This window comes from Mesoplodon densirostris, chromosome 16 (assembly GCF_025265405.1).
Source record: "Mesoplodon densirostris isolate mMesDen1 chromosome 16, mMesDen1 primary haplotype, whole genome shotgun sequence".
NCBI classification, from domain to species: domain Eukaryota; kingdom Metazoa; phylum Chordata; class Mammalia; order Artiodactyla; family Ziphiidae; genus Mesoplodon; species Mesoplodon densirostris.
Window position 1 is genome coordinate 41,694,569 of NC_082676.1, and position 16,144 is coordinate 41,710,712.

The following is a 16,144-nucleotide window of genomic DNA, read 5'->3' on the forward strand; positions in this document are numbered from 1 at the left end:
TTAGTTGCTCCGCGGCACGTGGGATCTTCCCAGACCAGGGCTTGAACCCGTGTCCCCTGCATTGGCAGGCGGATTCTTAACCACTGCGCCACCAGGGAAGCCTGTCATGAGGATTCTTTGCCAAAGATTTGCAGACATGGTGGTTCCAGGGTTTCTAACGCACAGGCTTGGGTGTTTCTCACCTGGTGGGGGGAAGGAGGAGCGAGGGCAGGGTCGGGGGGGCATCTGGGGTATTGGCACCAAGTGTTTACTGACCTCCTGATGCAGGCGACCTGGAGTTTAGCCTCTGAGCCGGTGTTTGGAGACCCAACATGGCCCGGAAGAGCAATGGACCAGAAGCCTTCAAGGCCCGTGTCCTCAGCAGGTCCCAAGCAAATGGGCCTCGTTTCCTCAGCTGTCACTTGAATGTGTTGGCTGATGTTTAAGGTTTCTTCAAGCTCTATTTGGACTCTGTATCTCTCTTGGGACTCAGGTTACTTTTTAAAACCTTGTTTACCTTTTCACACCAGTTCCCCTTGTTTCTTGGCATTTATCTACAGGATCTATTCCCAAAGGCCCTGCTGTGAGAAGCTGAGCCACCGACTGAGGTCAGACTCAAAGCCATCTCCATGAAGCCTCCCCTGAGGGCCTGTTTCCTGCTTATTCCCCTTCTTTGGACCCTCCTAGGGTTGAGCTTGCTCTCCGAGCTCCCCTCCCCCTCCCTCCACTCAGCCCTTCCCCTTCTGGGCTCCACGGGACCCGTCTTCTCTACTGCAGGATGGTCAGCCCCTCAGGACGTGCACCCCAAACAAGGCCTAGGTGGGTGAGGCCGCTCCTGGCTGGTTCCCTGAACTGCACGACTGCACAGAACCTTGGTGCGCAAACCTTGACTGTAACCCACACCCATCGTGCTTTTGCAGGGCGTGCGCACACGCCTGACACAGGTTTGATGAAGCAATACCCCTGCTGTGTGCAGTGAACTCTGTTTTTTATTCTGTCCTCTATTTATTCATTCTTTTAAATGCTGTTCACACCCTCTAGTTCATCTCATGCCTTTGGAATCTTGGGTCTCAACCCCTAGTTTGAAACTAGTATCACGGAAGAAACCCTCCAGACTCTAAAGGAGGGCGAGAGTCACCTGGGCGGAGGGTCAAGGCTGTCTTCTGCTCTTGTCCTGCAACTGCTACCCTGGCCTCTTACCTGACTCTCCCTAAACCCCCCTCCATGCTGCTGCCAGTTCTGCTCACGTCTCTCCCAGGTTCCAAACCATCCCTTATTTAAAGAGGACACCAGAGGGGAGCCTGGATTCTCATCCAGCCTGCGAAGTCCTGCCTCTCTAGTGCCTGGGAACCTGTCAGCGTCATCTCCGCAGGCCTTTCCCAGCACATGCCGGCCACTCACACCGCTTTGTTTCTGTTCCCTTTGCTGTCTCTTCTCCGTCTGGCAAGCTGAGGCTCACTTCAAAGGCCTTCACCTCCAGGAAGCCTCCCCTGACTGCCCCTTGTTCCCCATCATAGTTCACTGCTTAGACTAATGGGTCTCAAAGTGTGGTCCCCAGACCAGCTTCCACACCAGGGAACTTGTTAGAAACACAGCTTCTCAGACCTCCGCCTCTAACTTCGTGAATCCGCAACAGCGTGGGGCCCAGGGATCTGTAGTTTCACAAGCCCTCCAGGTGATTCTCCCGCACAGTCAAGTTCGCGAACTACTGCCTCAGACTGTGTAAAAAGGTCAAGGTGAAGTCCTGGCCAAAAGCTGCAGAAAGAATCACTGGGTGACAGAAAATGATTCTGGAGGAGAAGCTCTGTTCTCTTTGACTTTTCAGCCTGATCCACGATCCTGCTGGATCATAAAGAGACTGTAACCTTGTTGGAGCCAGAAAGACATTTTCTGCTTCCAGGGCTATCCTGATTCTCACTAGTTCTCATCTTGAACTCATGCATCACTAACCGTATGAAAGGTCAAAGAGGTCAGCCCCTGCTTAGCAGTAATGACAGTAGCCAGTGTTAACTGAGTGCTTTTTGCATGCACTGTTGTGCTTCCCACATGGACTCTCTCCCTTAATGATTTCAACAGCCTTACAAGGTGTAACCCCGATTGGACAGTGAGAACTATGAAGCCCAGAGAAATGAGGTAACATTCCTGTGTTCAAGTGCATAACCTAGATACACACCCAGGTGGTCCCTCCCCCAGAGCCTGCACCATAGCCACGGCCCCATGTTACCACCGAGAAAAGGCTGGCTGAGTTCGTCCATCCCATAAACAGCAATGGCAAGGACACTGTTTACCCACTTAACCCTCACTTCTAGTTGACACCAGGTATGTATTCCAGAGGCTGTGAACTGGTGCAAGGAAAGGAAAGGAAAGGAAAGGAAAGGAAAGGAAAGGAAAGGAAAGGGAGAAAGAAACAAGAGTATCGTGAAAGGCTCATTGATGAGAATATGCTATGAATCAAGGATTATGATTAATCCAAGTCTGTACATCTAAGGTTTTTTTTTTTTTAATTTAGTGGCTTGTGTGGTCCAAAGCAGCCCACAAGATGTCGTATTTGGTCCAGGATGATCTTAGTATACAGAAATTTTATATAGACAAAGCAGAGTTTCCTTACACAGTGGGCAGACATCGATGGGCCGTTTGTGACCGTGGATGCATACAAGCGTTCAATCGCGTTCTTGAAAACAAAGTATTCTCTTATCTAATTATTAAAGTAGAACTAAAGTTCTGGGCAATAAATGGACAGTCCTTGGTAGTAATAAACCAGCATTCCCCTGTAATTTGGAATTTTCAGCCATTCAGATGGATCTTCACCCCAGTGGGTCTGTAATAATGCAACTAAGATGTCAACTGCTGTGGTTCACACACCCCTCACAGCAGTGAAATTTCCTGAATCCATTAGTGGGTGTGGAGTCAACGGACATTCATCTATGTGACGAACGTGGAGGGCATCCTGTTGGCCAGGCTCGTGCTAGGTGCTGGGGTTACTGCAGGCGCCAAGAGAACAAGGCTCACTCCCCCCTCACCCCCGGTGGGCTTACATCCAGGGGACGACAATCACAGACAGGGATAAAAGCTGTGAAAAGTGAAGAGGGTGGCATGAGAGCCTCTGAGAGAGGCTGATGATCAGGAAGGCATTTTCAAGGACGTTGCTGAGTTAGTGGAATGCAGCCCTCTGTTTCAGCCAGGTGTGGCTGCAGCCCAGTTCTGCTTTGCTCCTGCGTTTCCCCAAACTCCCTTCAGCTCTGGGAGGCCTCTACCCCTGAGAGTCCTGAGCTGGTGGGAGATGTGTCCCTGTGTTGGCCTTCCCTGCAGTCCTGCTAAGGGCCAGGTGGTGGCGCCTCTGAGTCCCTTCTGCATGGTGCCTGAGGGCAGAGGCGCCAACAGGGATGCAATGGATTGGAGCCGGGTCAGTCCCTGCCTCTCCAGGGGCCTCGGTTTCCTCACCTCAAAAATGGGAAGAAGGCCAGAGAGTGGACTTTACCAGCTAATTTCTGATCTCCCTATTGGTTCCAACAGACTAGGTTGATGAGTCTGGGTAGGATTTTATTTGCTAATGTTTGAGGAAGAAAAGAAATGCCAAGATAAAAACAGGAAAGTGCAAGTAATGCTTGACAGATGGCCAGAAAGGAGTTGTTACAGGAAGGAGCCCCAAAAGCCAGATTCAGAAAGGCCTTTGGGGACCTGGTACCAAGGGTCTTGCCCATGAGGGTAGATCCTGCTAATAAAGGAGACTCCCAGGGACTCCATGGCCAGACCCGAATGCCCCTCGCCTTTTTTGAGCATTTCTCTTCAGCTCCAGCCCCACTTACACAGCCTGGAACTCGAGACGGAGCAGCATCTACACCCCGCAGCCTCCATTCACTCTCCAGAGGGCAGGGGAGGTTCCCACCCTGCCTTCCCAATGTGCGGGGCATCTGCAGGGCCCCTTCTGCAGGCTTCCATCGCCAGGGGGCGCCCACGTGTTTGTCCCGTCTCCCAGCCCCCCGCCTACACCTGCAGGGGGCAGAAGGCAGCCCCCAACTCCGCACCCCCAAGTCTCCCACTCGGCCCGACCACCCTCTGCCTCGGACCTCGGCACTAATTCCACCTGCCTCCGTGGCGGTCTCATCCTTCTGGCCCTCAGCGTCCCCTCGGGTCCACTGCACTCCCTTCCCCCCTGGCCTTCTGGCCAGTTGTTAGCACAAACCCCCTTCTCCATCTGGCTTCTTTGGATTCTCCCTTCACCGTCCTGCTCCCCCCGGGACCCTCCCCCTCGCCGCGCTCTAAAACCGGGAGCATTTTCTCTCCAGCATCCTCCTCGTTACGGCCTCGCTGCTCTCAGATCCTCCTCCTGGGTGCAATCGCCTGCCCACCACCCCGCACTCAGGCCATGAAGATGTCCCCCTGCTCACTGCCAGCCTCTCCAACAACGCTGCGACTGTGATTCTCACTTCCATGGTCACACCCGGGCTCCAGCGCCAGCACCAACTCAGCTCCTCCCTGGTCTCATTTCAGATGCTGTATCCTGACTCCATGTCTTGCTGTTGGCTTCCCCCGGAACCGCCCCCCGCAGTCCTTGGCTGCAGCCTCTGCACACTGCCCCCCACCCAGCACTGTCCGCGTTTCTCACCTCCCCCCTCCCCCGTTGGTGAATGACTGTAATCGCCCCCGCATACACCCCAGTGTCCCTGCTCGCTACTGCTTTGTGGAGCCACACACCACACTGGCTAAACCCCAGCCTTGCTTAGATACAGCACCGGCCACCCCAGCCTGGGCCACCGTGGCCAAATGCGAGGAGAGAATCACAGAATTGTGCTGCCAGTTCAGTAACTTCAAACGGGCCCCTAACACTCCCTGGAAGTCATGTTTTCCCTCCTCTCCCCGGCGGCTGTCATGCCTGGTAGGTCAGGGTTAAGGTGTCCAGGACTGATTCTCTTCAGGCTGATGTTCCAGAAAAGGATTCAGCCTCCTGTGAAGCTCCATGGAAACCAGCTGTGGCCCCGGGGCTGAAAGCGGCCGTCCTGGAACCAGCCAGGCATGGACCCCAGCCCCCATCTTCCCCAATCATAAACTCTCAGCTCGCAGAAAAGGCCTGGAGCCACAGCTGGCTGCTGCACCCCACAGCCATTACAGCGTGGCCCGCGCTGATTCTGTGGAAGGAGCCAGGGCCTGCCCAGGGGCAATTTAAAAGCCCCATGGCCAAGGTCAGGGTCTCTCTGCTGGAGTCTGACCCTGTGTCATCACTAGACTCGGCAAGAGGGGCCTTTTACCTGGACACACACACACACGCACACACGCACACACACACGCACACACACACACACACATGCACACACACACATGCACACACACACACACACACACACACACACACACATGCACACACACACACATGCACACACACACACACACACACACACACACACACACAGTGCAGCCAGGCCCAGTGTCACAGCCACCAGGCCCCTCAACATCCTCTCTTATGACTCACACCATCTGGGCCCCAGGGACCCGCTTCTCCACATCGCCTCCCTGCGTCCTCAAGACAAGACGTGTTGCTTCCAGTGCCATAAGGTGTGGGGTTTATGAGCATGGGCGACAGATTCCACCTCAGAGGGTGGGGAGGACTTGAGTAGGGGGGACACTTGGAGAAAAGAAAAAAGCTGTTTCATGAACACTTCAAAGCCTTCCTCTCAGTTACCGGCAGTACGATAGATTCCCGCATAAGGCGGTACTGTTTCCCAGCGTGTTTCCCATTTCTCACTTTTCTCACTATTCTTATTCGTGGTCCTCGATGTGCTCATGGATTAGTGAGGTATTCACAGCATTTTGCATGCGGCAGGAGAGGAGCCCTTTGCAATAATAAACCGTTATCATCACTTTTAAATTTCTATATACGTAAGACCAGATGTAACAGGGATGAATCATAATTCCGATTCTTTACACTGACAACAAACACTGGAATTGCTAATCAGAGTATTTTTTATAAAATATCTAACATTTCAAAATAACATTATTGACTCAAACAGCATCATTTCAATAATTTTAGATAAAACTTTGATATTCATTCATTATAATTTATATTTTAACTCTCAATTTCAAGAGAATTTTGAATATTTAAAAGTAATTGAAAACATGCAAAATAAAATTTAATGTTTAAATATTTTCTTTACTTTCTTGATGGAAACATTCAAATTGTGTACATTTTGAATAAAACTGCCTTTTATATTTTAATCCTTTGGACCAGGGGTCAGCATGTTTTTCTGTAAAGGGCCAGATGGTAAATATTTTAGGCTTTATGGGCCATTGGGTCTTTGCTACAACTACTCAACTCAGCTATTGTAGCGTGAAAGCCGCCATGAACTATATGTAAACAAATGGACTGTCTGAGTTACAGCAAAATTTTACAAAAACATTTGGCAGTCCACATATGGCCTGAGGGCCAGAGTCTGCTAATCCCTGCTTTAGCCCACTAAGAATGAGTTCAAGTCAACATTGTGGTATAAATAAAAAGTAGACCTCATGAAACAGAAAAACACTGGGAGAGTGGGGGAGGAAAATATTTGAATATTTGCTTAATATTTAAAAGCTGGGAAAGTATGAATGAAAACAGCAGAATTCTGTCAGACGTGATCCCTACATGTGTGATCCCTACACAATTTGCAAACTAAACATTGTACATTATTTAATTTGAAATGTTTACTCAGATCATTGTAGTTTAGATATAGTTTTAAAAAAGAATTTAGAGAGACTTGGGACTTCCCTGGTGGTGCAGTGGTTAAGACTCTGGACTCCCAATGCAGGGGGCCCAGGTTCAATCCCTGGTCAGGGTACTAGATCCCACACGCATGCCACAGCTAAGAGTTCACATGCCACAACTAAGGAGCTGGTGAGCCGCAACGAAGGAGCCCGCCTGCCTCAACTAAGACCCAGCACGACCAAAAAAAAGAATTTAGAGGGACTTCCTTGGTGGTCCAGTGGTTAAGAATCCACCTTCCAATGCAAGGGATGTGGGTTTGATCCCTGGTTGGGGAACTAAGACTCCACATACTGCTGGGCAACTAAGCCCACACGCTGCAACCACTGAGCTCACATGCTATAGAGCACACACGCCACAACTAGAGAGCCCATGTGCTGCAAATACTGAGCCCATGTACTCTGGAGCCTGTGTGCCGCAGCTAGAGAAGCCCATGCACCTCAACGAAGAGCGCATGCACTGCAATGAAAAGATCCCGCACACCACAACGAAGATCCCATGTGCCGCAACTAATACCCAAAGCAGCCAAATAAACAAATATAAAATTATTAAAAAAGAAAGAAAGAGGGACTTCCCTGGTGGCACAGTGGTTGGGAATCCGCCTGCCAATGCAGGGGGACATGGGTTCGAGCCCTGATCTGGGAAGATCCCACATGCTGCAGAGCAACTAAGCCTGTGTGCCACAACTACTGAGCCTGCGCTCTAGAGTCCAGGAGCCACAACTACTGAGCCCATGTGCCACAACTACTGAAGCCCACGCACCTAGAGCCCGTGCTCCACATAAGAGAAGCCATCGCAATGAGACACCCGCGTACCACAACGAAGAGTAGCCCCTGCTCACCGCAACTAGAGAAAGCCCACGCGCAGCAATAAAGACCCAACACAGCCGAAAATAAATAAATAAAATAATAATCTTAAAAAAAAAAAAAAAAAAAGAAGGAATTTAGAGAGATCTGTATATACTCTGCCCAGTCTCCCTCTGTGGTAATGTTTTGCAAAACTACAGTACAATACCACAATCAGGAGACTGACACTGGGTACAATCCACCAGTCTTATTCACATTTCCCCAATTAGTTACACTCATTTATGTATGTAGGTGTTTTAAGTTCTTTACAGTGTTATCACCAGTAGAGACTCATGTATCCACCAGCAAAGTCAAGATTATGGACAGTTCCAATACAACACAGGGTCCCTCGTGTGGCCCCACCTCCAATACTAATCCCTGGCAATCACTACTCTGTCCTTCATTTCTAAAATTTTCTCATTTTTAAAATGTTATATAAATAGAATCATACAGGACATAGCTCTCTAGGACTGGCTTTTTTTCACTTAGCACCATTTCCTGGAGACATATCTGAGTTGTCTTGTGTAACAATAGTTCATAGTTCATTCCCTTTTTATTGCTGAGTAGTAGTCCACAGAGTCATGTCCCCCTAAAATTCAGATACTGAAGCCCTACCTGCCCATATGACCATATGGGAGACAGGGCCTTAACGAGGGGATTAACCTTAAATGAGGTCAGAAGTGTAGAGCCCTGATCTGACAGAAGCTGTTGGCATAGTCTTGATAAAAAAGGAAGGACACGAAAAAAATCCCTGCTTCTTCCATGTGAGGATTCGGTGATGCAGAAACCAACCCCTGTTGGAACCTTGATACTGGACTTTCCAGCCTCCAGAACTGTGAGAAGATGTTTCTGTTGTTTGTTGCCCCGTCTGTGGTATTTTGTTATGGCAGCCTAAGTAGCCTCAGCCACCTAATATGTTAAGTACCACAGTTTAATTAGCCATTCACCTGCTGAAGGAAATCTAGGCTATTTCTAGTTTGGGCCATCAAGCAAATGCCAACACATTCCAAAGGACTGAAAACTTACAGAGTATGTTCTATGACAGCAATGCATCTAAGTTAGTCATATTTTTATTTTTATTTTTATTTATTTATTTATTTTTGGCTGTGTTGGGTCTTCATTGCTGCGTGTGGGCTTTTCTCTAGTTGCAGTGAGCGGGGGCTACTCTTTGTTGCAGTGTGCAGGCTTCTAATTGTGGTGGCTTCTCTTGTTGCAGAGCACGGGCTCTAGGCATGCGGGCTTCAGTAGTTGTGGTTTGTGGGCTCTAGAGCACAGGCTCGGTAGTTGCGGCACATGGCCTTAGTTGCTCCGCAATATATGGGGTCTTCCCGGGCCAGGGATCAAACCCGTGCCGCCTGCACTGGTAGGTGGATTCTTAACCACTGTGCCACCAGAGAAGCCCTCAGTTAGTCATATTTTTAAAGTTTAACTAGAAAAATCCCAAGCATCTGGAAATTAAGACTACATGTTTAAATAACCTATGGGCCAGGAGATCGGCCAAGATGGTGGAGTAGAAAGATCCTGAGTTCACCTCCTTTCACGGGTGCACCAAAATCACAACTATCTGCAGAACGACCACATGTGAAAAAGACCAGAACCTGACCAGAACCTGCCAGAAACGATCTTCTACAACTAAAGATACAAAGAAGGACTCGCAACAAGATAGGTAGGAGGGGCAGAGTCATGATACAGTCAAGTCCCATAACCCTCGCGGGTGACGCACAAACGGGAGAATAACTATGATTGCAGAGGTTTTCCCATAAGAGTGAGGGGTCCGAGCCCCATGTTGGGTTCCCCAGTCCAGGGGGTCCTGCACTGGGAAGATGAACCCACAGAGCATTAGGCTGTGAAGGCCAGTGAGGCTTGCTTTTGAGAGACCCAGAGGGCTGGGGAAAACAGAGACTTCACTCTTAAAGGGTGCACACGAAATCTCACACACTCCAGGACCCAGGAGAGAGGCAGTGATTTGAAAGGAGCCTGAGTCAGACCTACCCTCTGATCTTGGAGAGGTTCCTGGAGAGGCAGGAAGCAACTGCAGCTCACGTTGGGAGCACAGACACTGATGGCAACCAGTTTGGGGAGCTCACTTTACCACATGGACACTGGTGCTGGCAGCCCTACCTGGGGCCCACAGCCTATAGGCGCCAGTGCCGGGACATCTCAGGCCAAGCAACTAACTGAGCGTGGACACAGCCCCACCCACCAGCAGACATGCTGTCTTAAGGTCCCCTGAGCTCACAGTCACCCCTGGACACAGCTCTGCCCACCAGCGAGCCCAGGACCCAGCCCCACAAACCAATGTGCAGGCACTAGACCCAGGACCCACAGGGCACTCTAGCCACAGACCCTGGAACCCAGTTCCACCCATCACTGGGCAGGTACTCATCCCAGAATCCTCTGGGCCTTGATCCTGCCCTCCAGGGAGCCTGCTCTAACTTCAGGACCAGCCTCACCCACTAGTGAGCAAACATCAGCTATATGACAACAACAGACCCACACCCAGCAGACTTGGCCCACTCACTAGCAGCCTAGATTGGGCCCTGCTGAGCAACAGGTTACATAACAGGAACATAACAGGAACTCCCATAAGGCTATCAGCTGACTTTTTAGCAGAAACTCTGCAGGCCAGAAGGGGGTGGTACAATATATCTAAAGTGATGAAAGGGAAAAACCTACAACCAAGAATACACAACAAGTCTTTAATTCAAATTTAATGGGGAGATCAAAAGTTTTCTGACAAAAAAAGCTAAAAGAGTTCAGCACCACCAAACTGCTTTACAAGGAACGTTAAAGGGATATCTCTAAGTGAAAAAGAAAAGTTCACAACTAGAAACATAAAAACTACAAAAGGGGGGCTTCCCTGGTGGTGCAGTGGTTGAGAGTCTGCCTGCCGATGCAGGGGACACGGGTTCGTGCCCCGGTCCGGGAAAATCCCATATGCCACAGAGCGGCTGTACCTGTGAGCCATGGCCGCTGAGCCTGCATGTCCAGAGCCTGTGCTCCGCAATGGGAGAGACCACAACAGTGAGAGGCCCGCGTACCGCAAAAAAAAACTACAAAAGGGAAAAGCTCATTGGTAAAGGCAAATATACAGTAAATGTAGTAAATCATCCATGTACAAAGTTAGTAGGAAAGTTAAAGACAAAAGTAGTAAAATCATTTATGTCTGCAACAAACAGTTAAGGGTTACACACAAAAAAATAGATATAAAATATGATATCAAAAACAGTAATCATGAGGGGAGGAGAGTAAAAATGCAGGATTGTTAAAATGCACTTGAAATTAAGAGATCAACAACTTAAAATAATCATATATATGATTATTACGTTTTATATATATGATTATCATATATAATCATATATATACACTCACACACACATACGTACAAATAGTTATACATAAACCACATGGTAACCACAAGCCAAAAATCTATAATTGATACACACATAAAAAAGAGAAAGGAGGGACTTCCCTAGTGGTGCAGTGGTTAAGAATCTGCCTGCCAATGAAGGGAACACAGGTTCGAGCCCTGGTCTGGGAAGATCCCACATGCCATGGAGCAATTAAGCCTGTGTGCCACAACTACTGAGCCTGTGCCTAGAGACAGCGAGCCACAACTACTTAGCCTGCGTGCCACAACTACTGAAGCCCATGCACCTAGAGCCCGTGCTCCACAACAAGAGAAGCCACTGTAATGAGAAGCTTGCACACTGCAATGAAGAGTAGCCCCCACTTGCCGCAACTAGAGAAAGTCCGTGCATAGCAACAAAGACCTTATGCAGCCAAAAATAAATTAATTAATTAAAAAAAGGGAGAGAGAGAGAGAGAAAGGAATCCAAACATGAAACTAAAGAAGGTCATCAAATCACAAATGAAGAGAACAAAGAAGAAGAAAGGAACAAAACAGAACTACAACCCACCCCCCAAGAAAACCCCCCCACAAACACATGGAGGCTAAACAATATGCTACTAAACTACCAATGGATCACTGAAGAAATCAAAGAAGAAATAAAAAGATACCTGGAGAAAAGTGAAAATGAAAACACAATGATCCAAAACCTATGAGATGCAGCAAAAGCAGTTGTAAGAGGGAATTTTATAGCAATACAGGCTAACCTCAGGAAACAAGAAAAATCTCAAATACACAACCTAATCTTACACCTAAAGGACCTAGAAAAAGAAGAACAAACAGAATCTAAAGTTAGTAGAAGGAAAGAAAACCTAAATATCACAGAAGAAATAAATGAAACAGAGACTAGTAAAACAATAGAAAAGATCAATGAAAACCAAGAGCTAGTTCTTATAAAAGATAAACAAAATTGATAAAACTTTAGCCAGACTCATCAAGAAAAAAAAAGAGAGCCCAGATCAATATAATCAGGAATGAAAAAGGAGAAGTTATAACTGATACCACAGAAATATAAAGAATCATAAGAGATTACTATGAACAACTATATTCCAATAAAATGGGCAACTTAGAAGAAATGGACACATTCCTAGAAATGTACAATTTCCCAGGACTAAATCAGAAGAAAAAGAAAATATAAAAAGGCCAATTACCAATAATGAAATTGAATCAGCAAAAATTAAAAAATAATAAAAAAAATAAAAACCTCCCAACAAACAAAAGTCTAAGACCAGATGGCTTCACAGGTGAATTCTACAAAACATTTAAAGAAGAGCTAACACCTATCTTTCTCAAACTATTCCAAAAAATTGCAGAGGAAAGAACACTTCAGAACTCACTATGAGGCCAGCATGACTCTGAAACCAAAGCCAGATAAAGATATGATAACAAGGGACTTACCTGGCAGTCCAGTGGTTAAGACTACATGCTTCCACTGCAGGGGGCGCCTGTTTGATCCCTGGTCGGGGAACTAGGATCCCACATGCCACACTGAGGCAAAAAAAAAAAAAAAAAAAAAAAAAAAGATATGATAACAAAAAAAGAAAATGACAGGCCAATATCACTGATGAACATAGATGCAAAAATTCTCCACAAAATATTATCAAACTGAATTCAATAATAAATACATTAAAAGGATCATATACACCATGATTGAGGGGGATTTATCCCAGGGATGCAAGGATGGTTCAATATCTGCAAATCAGTCAATGATACAGTATATTAACAAATTGAAGAATAAAAACCATATAATCATCTCAATAGATGCAGGGAAAAACTTTTGACAAAATTCAACATCCGTTTATGAGAAAAAAAAGTCTCCACAAAGTGGGTATAGAGAGAGCATACCTCAACATAATAAAGACCACATATGATAAACCCACAGTTAACATCATACTCAACAGTGAAAAGCCAAAAGCATTTCCTCTAAGATCAGAAAAAAGACAAGGATGCCCATTCTCACCACTTTTATTCAATATATCAATAGTATTGGAAGTCCTAGCCACATCAATCAGGCAAGAAAAAGAAATAAAAGAAGTCCAAATTGGAAAGGAAGAAGTAAAACTATCATTGTTTGCAGAGGATATTATACTCTACATAGAAAACCTTAAAGACACCACTAAAAAATACTAGAGCTCATCAATGAATTCTGTAAAGTTTCAGGATACAAAATTAATATACAGAAATCTGTTGCATTTCTACACACTAAAAACAAACCATCCAAAAGAGAAATTAAGGAAACAATCCCATTTACAATCACATCAAAAAGAATAAAATGCTTAGGAATAAATCCAACTAAGGAGGTAAAAGACCCATACTTGGAAAACTCTAAGACATTGATGAAGAAATTGAAAATGACACAAACTTGGGCTTCCCTGGTGGCGCAGTGGTTGAGAGTCCGCCTGTCGATGCAGGGGACACGGGTTCATGCCCCGGTCCGGGAAGATCCCACATGCCACAGAGTGGCTGGGCCCGTGAGCCATGGCCGCTGAGCCTGCGCGTCTGGAGCCTGTGCTCCGCAACGGGAGAGGCCACAACAGTGAGAGGCCCGTGTACCGCAAAAAACAAAAAACAAAAACAAAAAAAAGAAAAAAGAAAATGACACAAACTCATGGAAAGATACACTGTGTTCATGGATTGGAAGAATTAATATTGTTAAAATGACCATACTGCCTAGGGCAATCTACAGGTTCAATGCAATCCCTATCAAAATACCAAGGGCATTTTTCACAGAACTACAACAAATAATTCAGAACAAAAAAAGACCATGAAAACAGTCTTGAGAAACAAGAACAGGACTGGAGTTATCACAGTCCCTGACTTAAGACTATCCTACAAAACGACGTTAATCAAAACAGCATGGCACTGGCACCAAAACAGTTTCAAATGTCAACGAAACAGAATAGAGAGCCCAGAAGTAAACCCATACCCTTATGGTCAATTAATCTATGACAAAGGAGGTAAAAATATACAATGGAGAAAAGACAGTCTCTTCAATAAGTGGTGCTGGGAAAACTAGACAGCTACATGTAAAAGAATGCAATTAGAACATTTTGTAACACCATATAAAAAAATAAACTCAAAATGGATTAAAGACCTAAATGTAAGACATGAGACCATAAAAGTCCTAGAAGAAAACATAGGCAGAACACTTTTTGACATAAATCATAGCAATATTTTTTTGGATCTGCCTCCTAAAGCAAAGGAAACAAAAGCAAAAATAACAAATGGGACCTAATTAAACTTAAAATATTTTGCACAGCAAAGGAAACCATCAACTAAACTAAAAGACAACCTACAAAATGGGAGAAAATATTTGCAAATAATATGACAAAGGGTTAATATCCAAAATATACAAACATCTCATAACACTCAATATCAAAAAAACAAAGAACCCAATCAAAAATGGGTAGAAGATCTGACTGACATTTTTCCAAAGAAGACATACTAACTGCCAACAGGCACATGAAAAGATGCTCAACATCGCTAATTATTAGGGAAAGGCAAATCAAGATTGAGATTTCACCTCACACCTATCATCATGAGTTATCACCTCAGAATGGCTATCATCAAAAAGTCTACATAACAAAGGTTGGTGAATATGTAGATAAAAGGGAACCCTTGTACACTATTGATGGGAATGTAAATGTGTGCAGCTACTATGGAAAAGAACATGGAGGTTCCTCAAAAAACTAAAAATTGAACTACTATATGATCTAGCAATTCCACTCCTGGGTACATATCCAGGAAAAACAAAAACAAAAACAAAACTGAAAACACTAAATGATACAAGCATCCCTATGTTTGTAACAGCACTGTTTACAATAGCCAACATATGGAAGCAACCCAAATGTCCATCAACAAACAAATGGATAAAGAAGATGTGGTGTATTTATATGTATATATATACACACAATGGAATATTAGCCATAAAAAAGAATGAAATTCTGCCATTTGCAGCAATGTGAATGGATCTAGAGAATATTATGCTTAGTAAAATAAGTCAGAGAACGACAAATACTGAATGATATCACTTATATGTGGAATATTTTTAAAAAACCACGAATGTATATAACAAAACAGAAACAGACTCAAAGATACAGAAAACAAAGTAGTGTTCATCAGTGGGGAGAGGGAAGGGGGAGTGGGTAAGATAGGATATGGTATTAAGAGATACAAACTACTATGGATAAAATAGATAAGTAACAAGGATGTATTACACAACACAGGGAATTATAGCCATTATTTTGTAATAACTTTTAATGGAGTATAATTTATAAAAATACTGAATCACTCACTGTGCTGTACACCTGAAACTAATATAATATTGAAATCAACTATACTTGAATAAAAAAAGAGGAAAAAAAGGACATTTAAATTTCAGTAAGCACAATAAAATTTTAGTGGAACAGACCCACAAAAAAAGGAATGAAGTAAATAAACAAGGAAATATTGTACAGCACATGAAATATAACCAATATTTTATAATAACTTTAAATGGAGTTTATGTATAAAAATTTTGAAGTACTATGTTGCACACTTGAAACGAATATAATATTGTAAATCAACTATACCTCAAATGGAAAAATAAAAGAACTCATTAAAAAAAAAAAGATTCCAGGACTTCCCTGGTGGTGCAGTAGTTGAGAGTCTGCCTGCCGATGCAGGGGACACGGGTTCATGCCCCGGTCTGGGAAGATCCCACATGCCGCGGAGCGGCTGGGCCCGTGAGCCATGGCTGCTGAGCCTGTGCCTCCGGAGCCTGTGCTCCGCAACGGGAGAGGCCACAACAGTGAGAGGCCTGCGTACTGCAAAAAAAAAAAAAAAAAAAAAAGATTCCAGCAAAAAATCATTGGATCTAATCAACAAATTCAGTAATGTCGCAAGATATAATATCAACATGTATAAGTCAGTAGCATTTCTACACACTAATAACAAAGTATCTACAAAAGAAATAAAGAAAATAATTCCATTTACAATAGCATCAAAACAAAAAAATACTTAGGAATAATTTTAACCAAGGAGATGAAAGATATCTACACTAAGAACCGTAAGATATGGATGAAAGGAAATGAAGAAGAAACAGATAAATGGAAAGATATCCCATGTCCATAGATCAGAAGAATTAATATTGTTACAGTGTCCACACTATCCAAAGCTATCAATAGAGTTAACACAATC